The sequence below is a fragment of the Rhinoderma darwinii genome, chromosome 2 (assembly GCF_050947455.1).
Source record: "Rhinoderma darwinii isolate aRhiDar2 chromosome 2, aRhiDar2.hap1, whole genome shotgun sequence".
Taxonomy (NCBI): Eukaryota; Metazoa; Chordata; class Amphibia; order Anura; family Rhinodermatidae; genus Rhinoderma; species Rhinoderma darwinii.
The window spans coordinates 219,112,891-219,133,648 of NC_134688.1; the positions used below are offsets into that span (position 1 = coordinate 219,112,891).

At 40.8% G+C, this 20,758-nt stretch overlaps 1 protein-coding gene across 1 annotated transcript in view; it reads left to right on the forward strand.

Moving 5' to 3' along the window:
* ATP2A3 (ATPase sarcoplasmic/endoplasmic reticulum Ca2+ transporting 3) overlaps positions 1-20,758 on the forward strand; it is a 254,440-nt gene that overhangs the window by 213,956 nt on the left and 19,726 nt on the right. The gene's annotated exons all lie outside the window — the stretch shown is intronic.

Below are 20,758 nucleotides of genomic sequence, written 5' to 3' on the forward strand. Positions count from 1 at the left end.
TACACCATGCAATGTAACATTATTGCAGTCATTTTCCCATAACACTTCAAATAATGCCTTCCTTTCCGCCTCTTTCAATCAAATTACATCACTTCCTGTCTCTGTGGCTTCAAAGCTTAGTCTCCTAGCAGACCTAAATGTCGTGATCACAGACAATAACTCAAATAATGGCCAGGAAGACAATAGGGCAGTTACAAACTGCCCAGTAAACCACTGGCCCAGCCGGTGTTAACATCGTGCCGGTAATAGTTTTTAACCAGCAACAATCTTGGCCGGTATTTTGCATGCACAGATGTCAGGAAGTCAGCAGGTCCGCTCATCAGAAGGGAATCTAGTGTGCATCAGCCTGGTTAGAAGAAGATAAAGGGGGAGGTTTGTACTGCATGGGCTGGAACACACAGACCAGGAAACTGAAGTATGACTAAGGCTGGACTGTTGGAGCGTGGCTTGTCTGGTAGTTATGGGGAGGACTGGACTCATGAAAGAAGAAGCCACTGATAGAGAGTGGAGGAGATAAGAGATGAGTGAACTTAACCCCCTCCTCCCTATTTCTCAGGATACTTTATGTAGCTCCCACACGGTCTCTTCCCCAACAAGGTTTAAAAATAAATAATCTTTGAAGGCTCTATTATATAAAGTCATCTTACCACTGCTATGGTTATCATTATACTGTATAGTTACCTCAGAGATCAGATTTATGCAGCATAATGATGACCTGTTTCTAGGACTGCAAAACATGACCATATAATAGAGAAATGAAAGATGATATCTTGTTAAGCCTTGTTGGGAAAGGTTATATAGCAGAGGGGGACACCGTAATGTGAGTGTCTCCGTTAGAAAACGGTCTACGGCTCATACACACACTGCTGTATAAATTTACCCAACAAGGGTTAACAAGAAATGTCTTGTGAATTCTCTACCATATAGTCATTTTGCCAGCCATGGGTGTGTAGACATCACTGGCAGGGTGTGTAGACATCACTGGCAGGACAGGGAGTGACATATAATCAGGTCCCCCAGCGCTCTAGTTCCTGCGCAGCGTCTACACTATAGGAGAAGTACATACAGACACACATATTCAAAAGCGGAGAATATATCTGGGCACCTGAAATGAATCCCTTAGGGCTATGCTGCTTTTATATAGTGCTTATTTTGGTCATAATTCTGATAATATAGAGCTTGGAATACATGTGGCCCAGTGATCCTTCCACACATCCCTCAACTTCATTCATTCATTCATTCATTCATTCATTCATTCATTCATTCATTCATTCAATCATTCATGTTACTAATTCCATATGAAACTACGCTCCTAAGCCACACCATAGAAGGTGGGCTCCACCCTTAAAGCTAGGAACCGTTATGAAATGTAGCCCCCAGTCCTCTGCTAAGTTGCCTCTGCATCTTTTAACCCCTTCCCTCTTTGGCCGCTTTTGACCTTCCTGACAGAGCCTCATTTTTCAAATCTGACATGTTTCACTTTATATGGTAATAACTCCGGAATGCTTTTACCTATCCAAGTGATTCTGAGATTGTTTTCTCGTGACACATTGGACTTTATGTTACTGGCAAAATTTGCCCCATACATTCAGTATTTAATTGTGAAAAACACCAAAATTTAGCGAAAAATTGCAAAAATTTGCATTTTTCTCAATTTAAATGTATCTGCTTGTAAGACAGGCAGTTATACCACACAAAGATGTTGCTAACTAACATCCCCCATATGTCTACTTTAGATTGGCATCGTTTTTTGAACATCATTTTATTTTTCTAGGACGTTACAAGGCTTAGAACTTTAGCAGCAATTTCTCACATTTTCAAGAAAATTTCAAAATGCTATTTTTACAGGGGCCAGTTCAGTTGTGAAGTGGCTTTGAGGTCCTTAGATATTAAAAACCCCCAATAAGTGACCCCATTTTAAAAACTGCACCCCTCAAAGTATTCAAAACAGCATTTAGAAAGTTTCTTAACCCTTTAGACATTGCACAGGAATTAAGGCAATGTAGAGGTGAAATTTACAAAGTTCATTATTTTTTTCCAGAAATTCATTTTGAATCCATTTTTTTTGTACCACAGAATGTTTTACCCAAGAAATGCAACTCAATATTTATTGCCCAGGTTCTGCAGTTTTAGGAAATATCCCACATGTGGCCGTAGTGTGCTACTGGACTGAAGCACCGGCCTCAGAAGCAAAGGAGCACCTGGTGGATTTTGGGTCTCCTTTTTATTAGAATATATTTTAGGCACCATGTCAGCTTTGAACAGGTCTTGTGGAACTAAAACAGTGGAAACCCCCCAAAAGTGACCCCATTTGGGAAACTACACCCCTCGAGGAATTTATCTAGGGGTGTAGCAAGCATTTTGACCGGCCAGTTTTTTTGCAAAAATTTTTGGAACTTGGCCATGAAAATGAAAATCTAAATTTTTTCAAATAAAATGTAGGTTTAGCTAATTTTTTTTCATTTCCAAAAGAACTAAAGTAGAAAAAGCACCACAACATTTGTAGAGCAATTTCTCCCGAGTAAAACAATACCCCACATGTGGTAATAAACGGTTGTTTGGACACACGGCAGGGCTTAGAAGGGAAAGAGCGCCATTTGGCTTTTGGAGCTCAAATTTAGCAGGAATGGTTTGCGGAGGCCATGTCGCATTTGCAAAGCTCCTGAGGGGACAAAACAGTGGAAACCCCCAACAAGTGACCCCATTTTGGAAACTACACCCCATGAGGAAATTATCTAGGAGTACAGTGAGCAGTTTGACCCCACAGGTGTTTTACAGAACTTATTGGAAGTAGACCGTAAAAATGAAAATCTACATTTTTTCAAATAAAATGTAGGTTTAGGTATTTTTTTTTTCATTTCCACAAGGACTGAAGGAGAAAAAGCACCATAAAATTAGTAAAGAAATTTCTCCCGAGTAAAACAATACCCCACATGTGGTCATAAACGGCTGTTTGGACACACGGTAGGTCTCAGAATGGAACTAGCACCATTTGGATTTTGGATAGTGTCTGGGCGCCATGTCACATTTGCTGAGCCCCTGTAGTACTAGTACAGTGGAAACACCACAAAATTGACTCCATTTGGGAAACTGCACCCCCTGAGGAATCATCTAGGGGTATAGTGAAAATTTTGATCCCAAAGGTTTTTTGCTGAATTAATTAGAATTAAGCTATGAAAATGAAAAATATTTTTTTTTCCCAACAAGATGTAGTTTTAGATCAACATTTTTCATTTTTACAAGGAATAGAGAAGAAAAAGCACCCCAACATTTGTAAAGTAATTTCTCCCGAGTACGGTAACACCCCATATGTGGTTATAATAGGCTATTTACGTATATGGGAGCATTCAGAAGAAAAGGAGCGGTATTTATCTTTTGGAGCGTAGATTTTGCTGGAATGGTTTGCGGACGCCATGTTGCATTTGCAAAACCCCTGATGTACCAAACAAAAGTGACCCCGTTTTAGAAACTACACCCCTAAATGCATTTATCAAGGGGTGTAGTGAGAATTTAGACATCACAGGTGTTTTTCAGAAATGAATACGCAGTGGATGGTGCAAAGTGAAAATTTCAATTTTTCCACTGATCTGCCCATTCACCGCACAAGATGTTGTGCCCCTAGAGAATCTTACCCCATAAATTGTTAAGCGGGTTCTCCCGGGTATGGTAATGCCTTACTTGTGGCCATAAATTGCTGTTTGGGCACGCTGTAGGGCTAAGAAGGGAAAGACCGCCATTTTGAGCATGGATTTTGCTTGGTAATAGTTCTGTTTGGGGTTTTGCTGGTATTTCAGTTTATAATGTGGTGGCATATGTAATCTGTGCGGAGTACATCAGGGTATATGTAATCTGTGCGGAGTACATCAGGGCATAATAAGAGGGTATAATAATGGGGTAAATAATACAATTCTCCATAGATGTGTGTTACGCTGTGAAGCGATCCGTTATGCACAGGCCGGTGTCATACTGATAAAGTTTTCTTTCTCACTCACCTTCTGTAACGCTCTGCACCTTTTGGGGACTTTTTCTCCTTCGTAGTTTGGGAAATATTACTGGGAAAGTTTTGCGCTGGTATAATACGGGCACCTTCGCTTCCAGCGGATGTGCTGTGTCCCTTCCCTTTCCTAGTTCCTAAATACTAGGGCCCTGAAACTGCAGGAATGTTCCCCTCCGGCCTGCGCATTGAGATGTTTTTTCATCACCGCATTACTAGTGCCGTAACTTTTTTGTTTTTCAGTTGATTGAGCGGTGTGCGGGCTTGTTTTTTGCGAGACGGGATGTAGATTTTATTGGTACCATTTTAGAACACATACGACTTTTTGATCACTTTTTATTTCATTTTTTGGTAAAGGAAATTACCAAAAACAAGCAATTCTGGAATCGTTTTTTATTGTTTTTTTTATCGGCATCCACAGTGCGCCCTAAATTACATGTTGGCTTTATTCTGCGGGTCGATACGATTACGGCGATACCAAATTTATATAGTTTTTTTTATGTATTGCGGCTTTTGCACAATAAAATCACTTTTTTTATAAAATCATTTGTTTTCTGTGTCGCCATTCTAAGACCCATAACTTTTTTATTTTTGCGTGTACGAAACGGTGTCAGGGATTATTTTTTGCGGGACGGATTGCCGTTTTTATTGGTACTATTTTGGAGTAAATGTGACTTTTTGATCACTTTTTATAGCATTTTTTGGAAGGAGATGTGACCTAAAAACAAAGATTCTGGCGCTGTTTTTCATGCTTTTTTTTTACGGCGTTCACCGTGCGGGATAAATTACATAATAGTTTTGTAGTTTGGGTCGTTACGGACGCGGCGATACCAATTATGTATAGTTTTTTTAATTTTTACGGTTTTTCCCATAATAAAAGTCTTACTATGGGAAAAAAGTCAGTTTAGCTTTATTTTTATTTGAAATGTGTGTGTTTTTATTGTTTTACGACATTTTTATTAACTTTTTTTTACTTTTCTGACTTGTCCCACTAGGGGACATTAGGGCCTGATGCCCCGATCGCTACTCTAATACACTGCACTACATACGAAGTGCAGTGTATTAGCGCTGTCAGTTATTCACTGACAGCAAGCCTATGAGGACACGCCGAAGGCGGGTCCTCATGGGCTCCCGTACAAGGCAGACTCGGACGCCATTTTCTGGCGTCCGATTGCCACAGCAACCCAGCGATTGCATCACTGGGTTGCCGATCGGGTGAAAACCTATCAGATGCTGCACTCTATTGAGCGCAGCATCTGAGGGGTTAATCTGCCGGATCGGAGAGCAGCTCCGGTCCTGGCAGTTACAGGAGGGTGCCAGCTGTATAATACAGCTGTCACCCCGCGGTGATGGTGCCGGCTCTGCTTCTGAGCCCGCACAATCACTGCGCCGTACATGTACGGCGCTTTGCGGGAACCACCTCCCGACAGCGCCGTACATGTACGGCGCATGTCGGGAAGGGGTTAACTAGGGGACGGAATGCAAACAAAACAAAAAAAGATGGCAATGTGCATAGAGCGAGAGTTTGTTAGCTTGATAAAGGGGATTTTTTTTTGGGTGGAATTAGGCTTTAAGACCTTAAAATGATGAAAGCGCTTCCTAATATATAAACAATTCAGCCCTACCCAGTAATCCTAGATTCTGCTTTTAACCCCTTAGTGACCAGACCATTTTAGGCCCTAATGACCAAGCTATTTTATTCGTTTTTCTATAGTCTCATTCAAAGAGCTATAACGTTTTTATTTTTTCGTCTACATAGCTGTATGAGGACTTGTTTTTTGCGGGATTAGTTGAGCTTTTTAATAGCACCATTTTTGGGTACATATCATTTTTATATTAACTTTTATTAACCCTTTTGGGGGGGATTATAAAAAAAAAAACTGAAATTCCGCCATTGTTCTATGCGTTTTTAAATTGACGCCGTTCACTATGCGGCGTAAATAACATGTTACCTTTATTCTCTGGGTCGGTACGATTACGGCGATACCACATATGTAGAGGTTTTTTTATGTTTTACGACTTTTGCACAATAAAAACACTTTTGAACTATAATTATTTGCTTTTGCATCGTCGCTTTCCAAGAGCCGTAATTTTTTTATTTTTCCATCAATGTAGTGATTTTTGGGGCTTGTTTTCTGCGGGACAAGACGTAGTTTTGATTTGTGCTAATTTGGGGTGCATGGGACTTATTGATTCATTTTTATTATGACTTTTTTGTGGGGCAATGGAAAAAAAATGCTATTTCGCCATGTTTTTTTGCGTTTTTTTTTACGGTGTTCACTTTGCGGTTTCAATTACATATTAACTTTATTAATGGAGTCATTACGGTCGCGGCGATACCACATATGTGTACTTTTTTTTTTTTTTTACACTTTTACTAAATAAAACCACTTTTTATGGAAAAAATGGTTTTATTTATTTTTTTACTGTACTTTTTATTAATAATCTTTATTTCACTTTGATGACTGATTTTATTAGTCCCACTAGGGGAATTTACTGTGCGATATTCCGATCGCTGCTATAATGCTCTGGTATACTTCGTATACCAGATCATTATTGCCTGTCAGTGTAAATCTGACAGGCAATCTGTTAGGACGTGCCTCCGGCGCGTCCTAACAGGAATATGTCCAGGGCAGACCTGGAGGCTTTTATCAAGCCCCCGGCTGCCATGACACCCCATCGGAGACCCGCGATTTCATTCGCGGGCCGCCGATGGGTGACAGAGGGAGCGCACTCCCTCTGTAAACAAAGTTAAATGCTGCGGTCGCTATTGACGGCGGCATTTAACGGGTTAAACAGCCGCGATCGAAGTAAACTTCGATCGCGGGCGTTGGAGCAGGAGCTCAGCTGTCATCAGACAGCAGAGCCCCGGCTCCTGCCTGCACGGGAGACCCGTGCAGGACTTAGCCTAGGCTGACGTGAAAAGGCGTCAGCCTAGCCTAAAGCCCATTAGTGACCGACGTAAAAAGGCGTATTAGTGGTCACTAAGGGGTTAAAAACACCCTCTATATCTTTAATACTGATAATGAACATTTAGAGCCAGTTCACACTAAGTTTTTTGGCACGTTTTTTGACGTGGAAACCGCGTCGGAAAATGCGCCAAAAAACGTCCGAAAATGCCTCTCATTGATTTCAATGGGAGGCGGTGGTGTTTTTTTTCCCACGAGTGGAAAAATCGGCTCGCGGGAAAGGGGCATACCCTATCTTAGGGCGTTTATGGCTCTGACCTCCCATTGACATCAATGGGAGACAGAGAAAGCGTATCTCGCGGCGGTTTATGCCCGCAGCGCCCAATGGCCGCGGGCGAAAAACGCTGCGAAAATCGGCGTGCAGGCAGAGGAAAATATGCCTCAAAATTCCAAACTGAATTTTGAGGCAGATTTTCCTCCTGCAAAAAACTCTGTGTGAACCCAGCCTTACACTCCCCAGACTGTAAAGTTACACATTGCTTGCAGTGTTACAAACCAGCCGAATACAGAGCGAATTGGCCTAAGGGTATGTTCACACGGCAGCCTCCGTTAAGTCTGAAATTATGGAGCTGTTTTCAGGAGAAAACAGCTCCGGAATTTCTGACGTAATGGCAAGTGCAGGCGCTTTTTGCTGCGTCCATTACGGACGTAATTGGAGCTGTTTTTCCATGGAATCAAGGGAAAACTGCTGCAATTACGTCCCAAGAAGTGATAGGCACTTCTTTGACGTGGGCGTCTTTTTTTTACGCGCCGTCTTTTGACAGCGGTGCGTAAAAAAAATGACCGTCGGCACAGAACATCGTAAGACCCATTCAAATGAATGGGTAGATGTTTGCTGCCGCTTTGGAGCCGTATTTTCAGACGTAATTCGGGGCTAAAACGCCCGAATTACGTCCGTAAATAGGGTGCGTGAACCCAGCCTAAGTGTACAAGCAATAGTTCTAGATTCAATTTATAAACATTCACATTCTAGTCTGCAGCAATATCCAAAATCATTTTGTCTGTATAATTTGTAAAATACTCATATTGTCATGGAAATTCTTAAATTTACAGTTATTCTGATTGATTAAAGGGGTTCAGTACTTTAAAGCTGGGTTCCTACGGTGTAGATTTCGCCTGCATTTTGTAAGCCAAAACCAGAATTGGGTTCAGGAGAGCCGACCTATAAGGCCTTTCTTTTATATATTCTGTTTAAGTTCTATTCCTGGTTTTGGCTTAAAAAAATACATGCAAAATATGCATCAAGGGGGGTGTGACTAAGACACCAGTGGGAGAGGACGCACATTGGAGAGGTTCTGCCGGCATTTACCTTAATCCCCGACTCTGTGGGTAGCGAGGAAACTTACTTAGCTGCACTCCTCTATGGCTGAGGAACATTTGGAGACCTCGGGTGCGCAATTCAGCCATCAGGTGAATAGGGGCCTACTGAGCATTTGGATACCCGGCCTAAATTCTGTCTCTGATAGCGGCAGCAGGGAACAGATATTCAGGGCAGGTAGCTCAGGGATGGGACCACCGCCATTGGATCCCTATCACTCAGTGACACTTCTTTCACTACCCGATGAGAACACCCCTTGCTTTCGGCCTGTACTGGCGAAGAATGCTGGGCCTAGTGGAGGGGTATGATCCCCGACCTAAATTTATCTGCGAGCTGTGCCCCCGCCTCTTAATTGCATCTGCTTGGGGCAAGCACCACAGGCTTACTCAATTGTAACCAGTGACTCCTGCTAGAGCAATTCTCCCACATCCCGACTGGAACACTGGGCACTGGATAGGCAGACATATTGTGTCTTTATTTGAAGCATTCTACCGAGGACTCGTAGCATCCTTTATTATAATATACATCTTGCTCTTGCTTCAGACTATCTAACTTCAGTGCCAACTTGAATTGCTGCACTTTTGCGGTACTATATCTACAGCTGAATCTATATTTTCTTCATCAGACATACTGTATGGTTAGCTCCTGTAGGCGCTATATGTGAGCTGTTACTGCCATCTAGTGGACACTACCCATTGCTGCAACTAAATACAAATTAGATTTGTTTCTGTCCAAACATATTATACAGCAAATAGAGACCCCACACTGTGGGATCAGGACATTATGGGTTGCTCTCTCTACACTTTGCTGCCTGCATCTGCTTGGGTCCTGCAGAGCCTAGACGCTGACTTTGTGATGCGCATTTCCCGCTAAGCACCTTAAAAAAACGCTTGTGTCTTCAATATCCTTTTAATTCCTGCTAACCGCCATAATTTCAGCATACCAATTTCGACGATTCAAAACCAACTCCCGCAATACTATGACAAAAGCCTCCTCCGGCAACGACTGTGGCCAAACTTAACGGGCTGTTGCTCCTGACAAGGGCGCAAGCACATCTTCCGCCGACCATTCTACTGCTGGTTCCACTAACAACCCAGCCATGGATTCAGAGCCTACGCTGAGGCAGGTCTCTGAACAACTTATAGCTGCAATAGCTACTAGCAATACTTCCCTTATGGGCAAAATCGATGAAGTTAAAGTGGACCTAGATCTGTTGCGTCAAGATCTCCATAACGTTCGGGATAGAGTTAAAGAAGCCGAAAATAGTTTTTTCATAGCTGGAAGATGCCGTGGCGCCATTACTGGAACGAGAATGTACTCTGGAACGGAAAATTGATCTCTGGCATCAAAAATGTGATGACATGGAGAACAGACTTCGTCGCAATAAACGAAGGATATTGGGCTTTCTGGAGTGCGCAGAAGGTACGAATCCAGCTGCGTTTTTGGAGGCTTGGCTTAAAAGCATGTTCCCGGAGGCTTCCTTCTCCTCAGCATTTGCGGTGGAAGGGGCACATCGGGTACAAGCCCTGAGTCCACCACCTGGAGCTCCACCCTGACCTTTGCTGGCCAGGATGCTCAACTGGAGGGATCGTGACCTTGTTCTGCAGTCGGCAAAACAGAAGCAGGACATTCAATTTGAAAATTTGTCCATTTTGATATTTACAGATTTCTCTGCGGAGAGGAGAGCGACTTTTTTATCTGCCAAGCCGAAATTACGTGAAGCTAACGTACCATACTCTATGGCCTACTCTGAGTGGTGGACAGAGATAAAGTTCTATTTTTTCAAGATCCTGCTGAAGCGGAGGATTGGAATGCACGTCGTCCTAATACTGGTGGACAGTAAAATGCTAGCATACCTCTTCATTTCTACTTTGACATTTACCTGTTTCATATTCACATTTCGTGGAGCCGTACACCTTACACTCTGACCTGCATTTTGATTTCTGTCAGTATATGTCCTTCTTTTCAAAATGGACTGATTCCGTAAGAGATAAATGTTTGATAATTTACTACCTGATAAATGACTGCAATACATATGTTGCTGTTATTGTTAACTCTATGACAATACATATGTGCTGCAGCCGTGACTTTATAACTGGTGTGACTACTTTTCCTACAATTGACACTCCTAGGATTATAGTATTTTGTTTCTAGGCTCTGACACGCCAAAACGAAGTTTACTCTTAAGTGAGTATTGCTATTATACACTTCACAGTGCTAAATGGGTCGACAAGGGTGTAGAGACACGGCTACCATTATATATAAGTATATTGTTCTTATATTTTGCCTGTTACTACTAGTCTCGTAAGACTTGTCTTTTACTTGTGAGATAACTAACACCTTTCTTTTTCGTCTCACGAGTAACCCCTGTACCTTGCCACATGCTACTATACAAGTTATATGTTTTTAGCGGTTACACAGTTTGGCGGTTCTGTAATCCACTGCACATGTGATATGATATTGCACACTTGTTATTTTTGAGAACTAATTAAGAACCCCTGGGCGAATACTCCTTTTGGAGCCTGGATAACAAACCTCTTTGCAATTACTGGGATGTGTAGATATGTAGATACACGTAGCCTTGCATGTCCTGACAATTATAATCTTTGAAGTTTGTCAGTTGGAATATTAGGTGAATGGGTCAACCAAGGAAGACAATGGCTGTTCTATCCCAGACAATTCTCATCACATATTATCTGCCTACAAGAGACCGATCTGACACCTGATAGAGTCCGTCTTCTAATTAAGCCTTGGGTACAGTGGTCCAGACACTCCACTCATACTTCACACTCCAGAGGAGTATCACTTCTAGCACATAAGAGTTTACGATGGGAGGTGACACAGGTTTCCATAGACACCGATGGATGATATATATTTGTACGCACGTCCATCAATTGTTCACCCTATGTCTTACTGGGTTTGCATATACCCCCGGCAGCAGGTATGTCTATACTGCATCAAGCTGCAATATTTTTGGTTCAATACACTGATGCCATGGTAGTGTGTGTGTGTGAGATTGCAATATGGTACTGGACACAGGCTTAGATCGGTTAAATATGTCCTAGAAAATGAGTACCACTCCTTCAAAAGAAACTGCTTTAAAGAAATTTCTAGATGAGGTGGGGCGGGTAGATTTATGGAGAATAGGTATGCCTCTGAGAAGCAATATTCCTGTTTTATGCCGGAGAGGGGAGCTTTGTCAGGCATTGACTATGTCTTTGGAACAGCATCTGTTGGTGTCAGATGTCCGATATGCTATTAGAGGATTGTCAGATCATTCCCCCCTATGCTTGGAATTACAGAACCCGGTAGCTACTTGTCGGTCAGGATGGAGAGCACACCCTTTTTGGCTTACATTGTTAGGTGACCAGGATTGGATACCTGACCAATTCTAAATCTTTATAGATTCTAATACTAGTACTGCCGATTCCCTCATAATCTGGGAAACACTGAAGGCTTCTCTTCGAGGATGCCTCAAGTCTCCAACCTTTGTATTTGCTAGTCACGAGGACAGGTTGGCCTGACATTGAACTCATAAAGAGCGAGAATTTATATTATATACCAGTGAATCCAAAAAACAGGCATGGTTGGGCTCGGGTCACCAATACCTGGCACTACTGAAGGAAAAACACAACGGAAACAATTCTTCTCCAAACAAACCTATTTTGAGATGGGTAATCAGGCAGGAAAGTTTTTATCTCATATAGTGCATCAGAATAATGCCTCACCAGCTATTCTTAAAATATTGTTGGCCCAAGGCAGAAGTCCTCCTAGATAATCACTTAATCCTAATTTGTTTTAGAGAATTTTTTAATCAACTTTACTCAACCCATTATACTAGTTCTCCGGCTGAACTCGACATTTACTTGAATGAAATATCCTTTCCCAAATTATTGGAGGCGGACATTCAGCTTTTAGATTCGGATATCACTTTGGCGGAGATAGAGCAGGCTTTTTCAGACATGGCTAGAGGTATATCTCTGGGCCCTGATGCTCTTCCACTAGAGGTATATGCTAGATATTCAGAAAAAATGGGACCGCTTCTCCTTAACATGTTTAAAGAGGCTCACCACTCAAATGAGCTAGCAGAATCTTTGTATGAGGCTACTATAGTGGTGTCCTTGAAGCCTGATAAAAAAAAAAACCTTGGAATGTGGCTCATACAGAACCATCTCACTATTGAACTAGGATTACAAAATACTAACCAAAATATTAGCGAACTGTCTTAACTCTGCCATTCTCCATTATTCATTCAGTACACTTTTTTCGATTTGAAAAGTGATTCCTGTCAGGGATGTCCTCTATCGCCATTGCTGTTTGCATTGGCGATTGAACTGTTGGCACTTCGATTTAAGGCAGGATACTGTATTCCGCAGCGTTTCTTAGGGGAAGAGAGCGGATCGTGTCGGCTTATATGCAGACAATCTTATTCTATTCATGACAGTCCCAGATACCTCCTTACATAGAGCTATCCATCTTTTAGATGCCTTTGATCCGTTTTCGGGCCTCCATATAAATTGGAGCAAATCCGCTTTGATGCCGTTATGGGATTCTGATTGGCCGTCCGAATACTATAACCTACCAGTGGTAAAAGATTTTAAATACCTAGGTATCTATATCACTAAATGTGCTAATAAATCTCATGCAAAAAAACATTTACCCTCTGCTAGAGTATACTGAATCCAAATGTAAGGTATGGGGCACTTTACCTTTGTCCATTCCTGGACATATCAATTTAATTAAAATTATACTTCTGAAAGGATTGTACCGCCTTGAACTCTCGGACTCTCGGAATCTTGCCTCGGATTCTCCAAATTACAAAAAAACTTCCTTTTTATGAGTAAACTCCAGACATAAATTAAGCGTGAGTATTTTGCAAAGGCCTGGAAACTCAGGGGGGTATGGCCCTTCCGGACTTCCATCTATATTTTTTAGCTAGCTAGCTCCGCTTCCTTCATGTAGAAATTTAACATATCACTTCAAGTAGTGTTGAATATTACTTGACACAATATTTGGAGATGGGCACCCATGGCCGGTCTTGGAGAGGCCGGGCCAATTCCCTCATCGTCTACTTCTGCTTCACAGGTTGGCCATTCAGGTCTGGGAAGCTACTAAAGAATTATCTCACTATCATGATCCCCATCCCACGATACCTCTTTGGGGAAACCCTGTGTTTCCTCCTCTCATTTTGCGGAAGATATGTTTTGGACTTCATATGGTATTGAGACGCTGGGGGATTTGTACAGCGATGGAACTCTTCGATCCTTTACGCAAATAGAGGAATTATATCACATACCACGTACAGATATTTGCAACTAAGGCATGCTCGTTGGAGCCAGTTTCCAGGTATATCATGCCCCATGTCTGATTACCCCATAATTCTAATTTTTGTATTACAGGGCCCCAGAAGCATTAGATCAGCCTTGTACACATATCTCTTGGGCAACAAATGGAAATCTACTCAGTTGGCCTCTGAGACTAGGTGGAAAATACTTATCCCAGTTTTATCTGTAGAGGATTGGGAGGAGGCAATGGCAGCCCCACTTAGTCTCTCCTGCCTGACCCAACCGCATGACTCAACTTTACTTTCTGCATTTATGCTACTGATCTCCAACATGTCTCCATAAAATGGGAAGAATCCCAAACACCAGATGTCATAGATGTTCTAAACCACAAGCTAACTTCTGGCATAAGGTGTGGGAGTGGTCATATATGAACTCATTTTGGGGTGAGATAATATCGCAGTTGACATCTATTCTGGGGATCCCGGTGCCATTCACCCCCGAGGTATGCCGCCTTGGTTTGCTAGATAAGTCATTGTGGCCACATCATACTAAAATCTTTCTTAGGGAATCCTTATTTTTTGCCCGAAAAGCCATTGCAATCACATGGATGGGCGATAGGCCTCCAACCCGAGGTCAATGGACAAAACTGATCAATACAACTATTCCATATGAGAAAATGGTATATTCTCACAGAGGCTGTCCCCAAAAATTCCAGAAAATTTGGGATATATGGAATATATATGGCTCTCTTGTCACCGATATCATTGAGAGGGGGCCTTTCTTCTGATCTTTGAGGTTCCTGGAGTGTCCAGCATTGTGATGCGTAGATGCTCCCAACGCCGTGCATAGTTGTTACTGAGATGACTGAAGGATATTGTATCCCACATCCATTACCCTACTCGAAATACTGTGATATATTATGTGGAAAACTCACGTGTGCAAAAGTTCAGTTTAACTATGTTCAGTTACATTTATTAATACACTATTTACTTTATACTAACTATCATCCTGATTTATGTTGTACATTTTATATTTGTGCGGGAGTGAGTGTTGCTCAGTTGACGGATGCTCAGTCTCTTATTTTTATCCTTTATTCTATTATGTGTATGTACGTATGATGTGATGCCATTATTTCTTTATTGATGTACAAATTTTTTTTTATTGTTCAATAAAACGAGTTTAAAAAATAAAAATAAAACCTGCATTAGGGCTGCTCTGTGGAAACATACCCTAATAGAAGGTAGCAATTGGGATGGGGTCCTGAATGTCTTGAATAGGCAGTGTTCATCTATGTGGTATTCTTAAACATAGATGATACTGTACATAGAAGAGCAATTCCTGGACAAGGCATCCAGGTCTTACTCTACTGCATGTGCACTTCTGCTATCCAGCCAGCACTGCGCCATAGATTAATGCAGGTAAGCAAAATCAAGAGACTCTCAACTGCTGACTATGGGACAGCTTTTCTTTGACCACCTAACCGTTTATCTGGAGCTAATCTCGGGCCGCAGACAGTTTCGTTTGTCTGCAGAGGGAGCTGCCACGCTACAGGATCTAGCTGGTCTTGGTTTAAAGCCAAGAAACACGACAGGGATCGCAGCTCTAACAAGAGCAAGTTGTAGGGGGAAATACATATACTGTACTCTCACTTCAGCCTGTGTGGAGGAGGGGGGATGGGCAGCGGGGAGACAGCGTGCAGGGAGAGGAGAAGAATCTGAAATCTGTTATCACTTTCCTGTCCCTGCATGGGTTCAGATGACCCAGGGAAGGGTTGTTATGGACTTTTATTCATGATCTAACCCACCTTATCAAAGAGCATGATTGCTCCCTGATTGTAACATATGGGGGTATGTTTTTTATTACTCCATGACCCGGCAGTTTAACCCCTTGGGTAATTCTGACTGCGCCACCTATGGCATTTAAGTGTTTTTTACAGAAAATAATTAAGACAAACTCCTTACATTATTATTGAAAAAAAAAAATACACAATTAGTATGGCTTCATTTATAAAAGACCTGTACTATAAAATGAATACTTTATTTTTCCCGCATGGTAAATGACATAAAAAATAATGCCAGAATAGCTGGGTTTTTTTTTCATCTCGCCTCTCAAAAACAGGTATAAAAAGTCATACTGTATAAAATGGTACCAATGAAAACGAAAGAAGTCATACATCATAGTAAGCAATAAAAATGCTTTGGGTCATGGAATGCGGTGCCACAAAAAATATTAATTTGTTATCAAATGTATTTTTATTGTGCAAAGTAGTCAATTATAACAAAAACTATATAAATTTGGTATCATTATATTCATAAGGATCTGTAGAATACAGTGAACATATTTATACCACAGAGTGAACGCATTAAAAATAAATCTAAAAACAATGGCAAAATTGCTGTTTACTTTTTCTCCCCACCAAAATATGTATAAAAGTTATCTAATACATTATATGTACCCTAAAATGGTTTCTATAAAAACTACAACTCGTCCCACAAAATACAAAGTCTCAGACAGCTAGATTGTAGAAAAAATTATAAAGTATGATCACTAAAACACAGAGGGGGAAAATATTTTACTGGTCCCTATAGGGGTTGTCCGGTTTCTAGCAGATTATATGTATAGTGCATACATAGTAGCTACAGCTCAAAACGTAAATACAATTTAAAAAAAAGTCAAATTGAAAATTGTATATAAACACATACATTACATTAAAAAGGCTACAAAGGTTTATTTCTGTTACTTATATAGCGCCAAAATATTCCACAGCACTGTACAGAGGTTGTCCTCTGTTGTTGGGCGCATAAAAGATGGAGTATTTAGATTGTATTTTTGGAGTTGGGAGGATAACTGAGTACCTGTAGGAATGTCATGCAAACACGGGGAGAACATCCAAAACTCCATGCAGATATTGTCGTTGGTTGGATTTGAACTACAGGACTCCAGTGCTGCAAGGCAACCATGCTAACCAGTGGAGGCATAATCTACAATTTAAAAAAAAAAAAGTGCCATTTAAGCAGCCTTTAAGGAAGGTGACATTCTCACTTATAACCACTAGATGGCATTAAAGACATTATGTACACCTTGCTCAATTTGTGAACAGGCATGGCCCATTATTCATATGTACGCACTGTGGCCACCTTATTTGGTACTTCTTGTTTATGAAAATATATAACTAATTATGTGACCGCAACTTAGTACATAAAAGCATGTAGACCTGGTGAAGAACTGCAGTTGTTCCGACCGAAAATGCCCAGACTGGTTCCAGATGACAGGAAGGGGACAGTAACTGAAATAATCACATTTGTGAAGAGTAATATGCAGAACAGCACCTCTGAATACAAAGCACTTCATGACCGCAGCATAAGACCATGAAGTGCTCCAATCCTGTCTGCTACGAGGATAGTAAAACTACAATTGGCAGAGACTCCCGAAAGTAAAGATTTGAAAAATGGAACCTGGTGCGATGAATGTTGATTTCTTGTTGAACCTGCATGGTCTGTAGGTCAGAGATTTTTGTAGACCAGTGTTTCATCCTGTCATGTGTCACCAGTTCAGGCTGCTGGACGTGTAATTGTTAGTGAATGTTTTTTATTGGGACATTGTTACTTCCATTGGGATAACAGGCCATGTCATCAGTCACACACAGGTAGTCAGTGAGAATGAGTGTGTGTATACACGTATGTATATTATATTGCAGTCAACTATTCATATATGAGGGAAAGAAAAACTAACCTAGCTAAGTCTTCGTTCACATCTGCGTCGGGGTTCTGTTCTTACGTTCCGTCAGAGTTTTCCGTCAGAACGGAGCCCTGACTGAAACAAATGGAAACCATAGGTTTTCGTTTGCATCACCATTGATTTCAATGGTGACGGATCTGGTGCAAATGGTTTCCGTTTCAGTTGTGCAAGGGTTCTGTCATTTTGACGTAAGGAATACCGCAGTAGACTACACTTTTCATTCCCTCAAAACGACGGAACCCTTGCACAAAGGAGACCAGCAGAAACCATTTGCGCCGGATCCGTCACCATTGAAATCCGTGGTTTCCATTTGTCTCAGTCAGGGTTCCGCTCGCCAAATCAGAGCCCTGACGCAGATGTGAACGAAGCATTAGCCGTGATGTTACCAAAAAGTAGTAGCTTATTTATATAAATAGCATCTGTACAGGGAGCAATATATATGTTGTTAAAGGGGTTTTCCTATAAACTTTTAAAATTGTATTTACTACTGCTCCCAATGTAGGTATTACGAGTGTTGCTATTCACATGACTACTCATAAAGCTTTATTCTGACAAACGTGTGTGAAATCGGCCATTTTTCATGGCTGATTTGCACCCGTGCGGGACCAGTTTTCACTGATCCCTCATAGACTTGAGTCTATTGAGGGATCCGTGAAAACAGACAAAAATAGGACATGTCCTATTTTTCATGGGCCTATCACACGGTCCGTTAAAACAACGGCCGTGTGAACAGCCCAAAATAAATACTTGCAGCCGTGTGACGACCTTTAAAAAAAAAAATAAAAAATGCCATCATATGGACGATTTACACGTTCATCTGAATAAGGCTTCAAATTGAGCGTTTCTTTCCGTACAAATAAATGGATATTTTCAAAACGTGCTACAGAAACCGTGAACCTGCAACCCAGTCACTTTCTCTACAAGCCTGCTAGCGGACATTACACTTGACAATCCCCTTCCCCCGGTCAGCAGATTACGACTACTACTACTTGCTTAAATCCGTGGCGCCAATGCTGGACTCTATTAACTAGCAAGTTCTCTCTACAGACACACAGACCGCTTGTATTTCACTGGGTAAGATTAGATCTTTAAGTTGTAGCTGTATTTCTCTGCTCGCAGGGTGTAAGTAAAGAATTGTAGTAATTGTAGTATACTGATGGAACGGAGCGTGCACCGTACAAGTTAATGAAGCTAATAAGCAGCATAGAGAACGCAATGTTTAAATCTAGTTTATAAATTCGAATGTATACTCGGAGAGGTTCACATCCTGATATACTAAGAGATTTTTAGGTGGATCACTCGAGGTACGCTTTAAATATAATCCTTTAGAGTAGGCGCTTGACTGCCAAAATGGCATGAAAAGGTAAACACTGTATTCCTGTTATACTTATTACCATGTCTAATAATATGTACTGCATAAAAAAAAATTAAATAGTAAGATATTATTGGATTTTTAAATATGGCTGCAGAGATTTATTTTGTTCAGCCACAGAAGCATTTGCGAGGTCACACTAGTGGTTTACTAGTAGTAAATACTGCAAATACAGACAGACCAGTTTTGTACACTTTAACTCCTTAATGACCGGGCATGTTTGTACCTTAATGACCAAGCCAGATTTGTCAAATCTGGTATGTCTGACTTTATCAGAGAATAACTCTGTGAAAGTTTTGAATATCCAAGTAATTCTGACATTGTTTTTTCGTCACATGTTGTACTTTATTTTAGTGGTAAAAGTAGACTGATACGATTTGCGGAAATTAATAAAAAAATAGAGAAATTGAAGAAATTTTGTAAAAATTATAATTTTTCCCTATTTTTAACTGCAATATGTGACATATGTACACACATACTGCACAATTTTTTTAATTAAATATATATTTCCATCTCTTTACTCTATTTTGGCAGCACTTTTGAAAAAAAAAATTTTTTTTCCAGCAATTTGGAAGACTTACAAGTTTAGTAATCATTTTATACATTTTGAAGTACATTTTGTTTTCCTGCACTAAGCCAGGTTTTCAGAGGCTCATAGGTGTCAGAATGGTGGAAACCCCCACAAGTGACCCCATTTTGAAAACTACACCCATTAAGGTATTTATTAAGGGGTGTTGTAAGTATTTTGACCCCACAGTTTTTTTGTAAGAATTCATGCAAAGCAGGCGTAAAAAAATATAATTTCACTTTTTTCATAAAAGTATCACTTTGAAGACAGATTTCTGTGTAAAGTGACCATGAGAATGAAGAAACACACCCCAAAATATATCACCCTGTTTCTCCTGTTTTCAAAAATGCCCCCATTGTGACCCTAATGCATTGCTTGGACACACGACAGGGCCCGAAAGGGAGGGAGCACCCGGAGGCTTTCAGGACTCATATTTTGCTTGAAAATGTTTTAGGCCCTACTGTATATTTGGAGAGGTTTTGAGCTACCAGAGCGATAGAATCTTCCCATAAACGACCCCATTTAGAAAACTAGACCCTTTAAGGTATTTATCTAGGGGTGTAGTGCGTACTTTGACTCCACAGTTTTTTGCTAAATTTAATGCATAGCAGGTGAAAAAAAAAACAAAAAACACTTTTTTCATAAAAGTATCACTTTGAAGACCGATTTCTGTGTAAAGCGACCATGAGAATGAAGAAACACACCCCAAAATATATCACCCTGTTTCTCCTGTTTTCAAAAATGCCCCCATTGTGACCTTAATGCGCTGCCTGGACACACGACAGGGCCCGAAAGGGAGGGAACACCCGGAGGCTTTCAGGACTCATATTTTGCTTGAAAATGTTTTAGGCCCCACTGTACATTTGGAGAGGCTTTGAGCTACCAGAGCAATAGAATCTCCCCATAAACGACCCCATTTAGAAAACTAGACCCCATAACGTAATTATTTAGGTATATAGTAATTATTTTGACCCCCCAGTTCTTTGCTAAATTTAATGCATATCAGGTGAAAAAAAAAAGAATTTCACTTTTTTCATAAAAGTATTTGTTTGAAGACCAATTTCTTTGTAAAGCGAACATGAAAATGAAGAAACACACCCCAAAATCTATCACCCTCTTTCTCCTGTTTTCAAAAATACCCACATTGTGGCCCTAATGCGTTGTTTGGACACACGGCAGTGCCCCAAAGGAAGGGAGCACCCGGAGGCTTTCAGGACTCATATTTTGCTTGAAAATGTTTTAGGCCCCACTGTACATTTGGAGAAGCTTTGAGTTGCCAGAACGATAGAAACTGCCCATAAACGACCCCATTTCGAAAACTAGACCCCTTAAGGTATTTATCTAGGGGTATAGTTAGCATTTTGACCACACAGGTTTTTCGCTAAATATATTGGAATTAGTCTGTAAAAATTAAAATGTACTTTTTTTCTGAAACAACATAGAAATTTTTATTATTTACAAGGAATAACGAAGAAAATGCACCCCAACATTTGTAAAGCAATGTCTCCCGATTA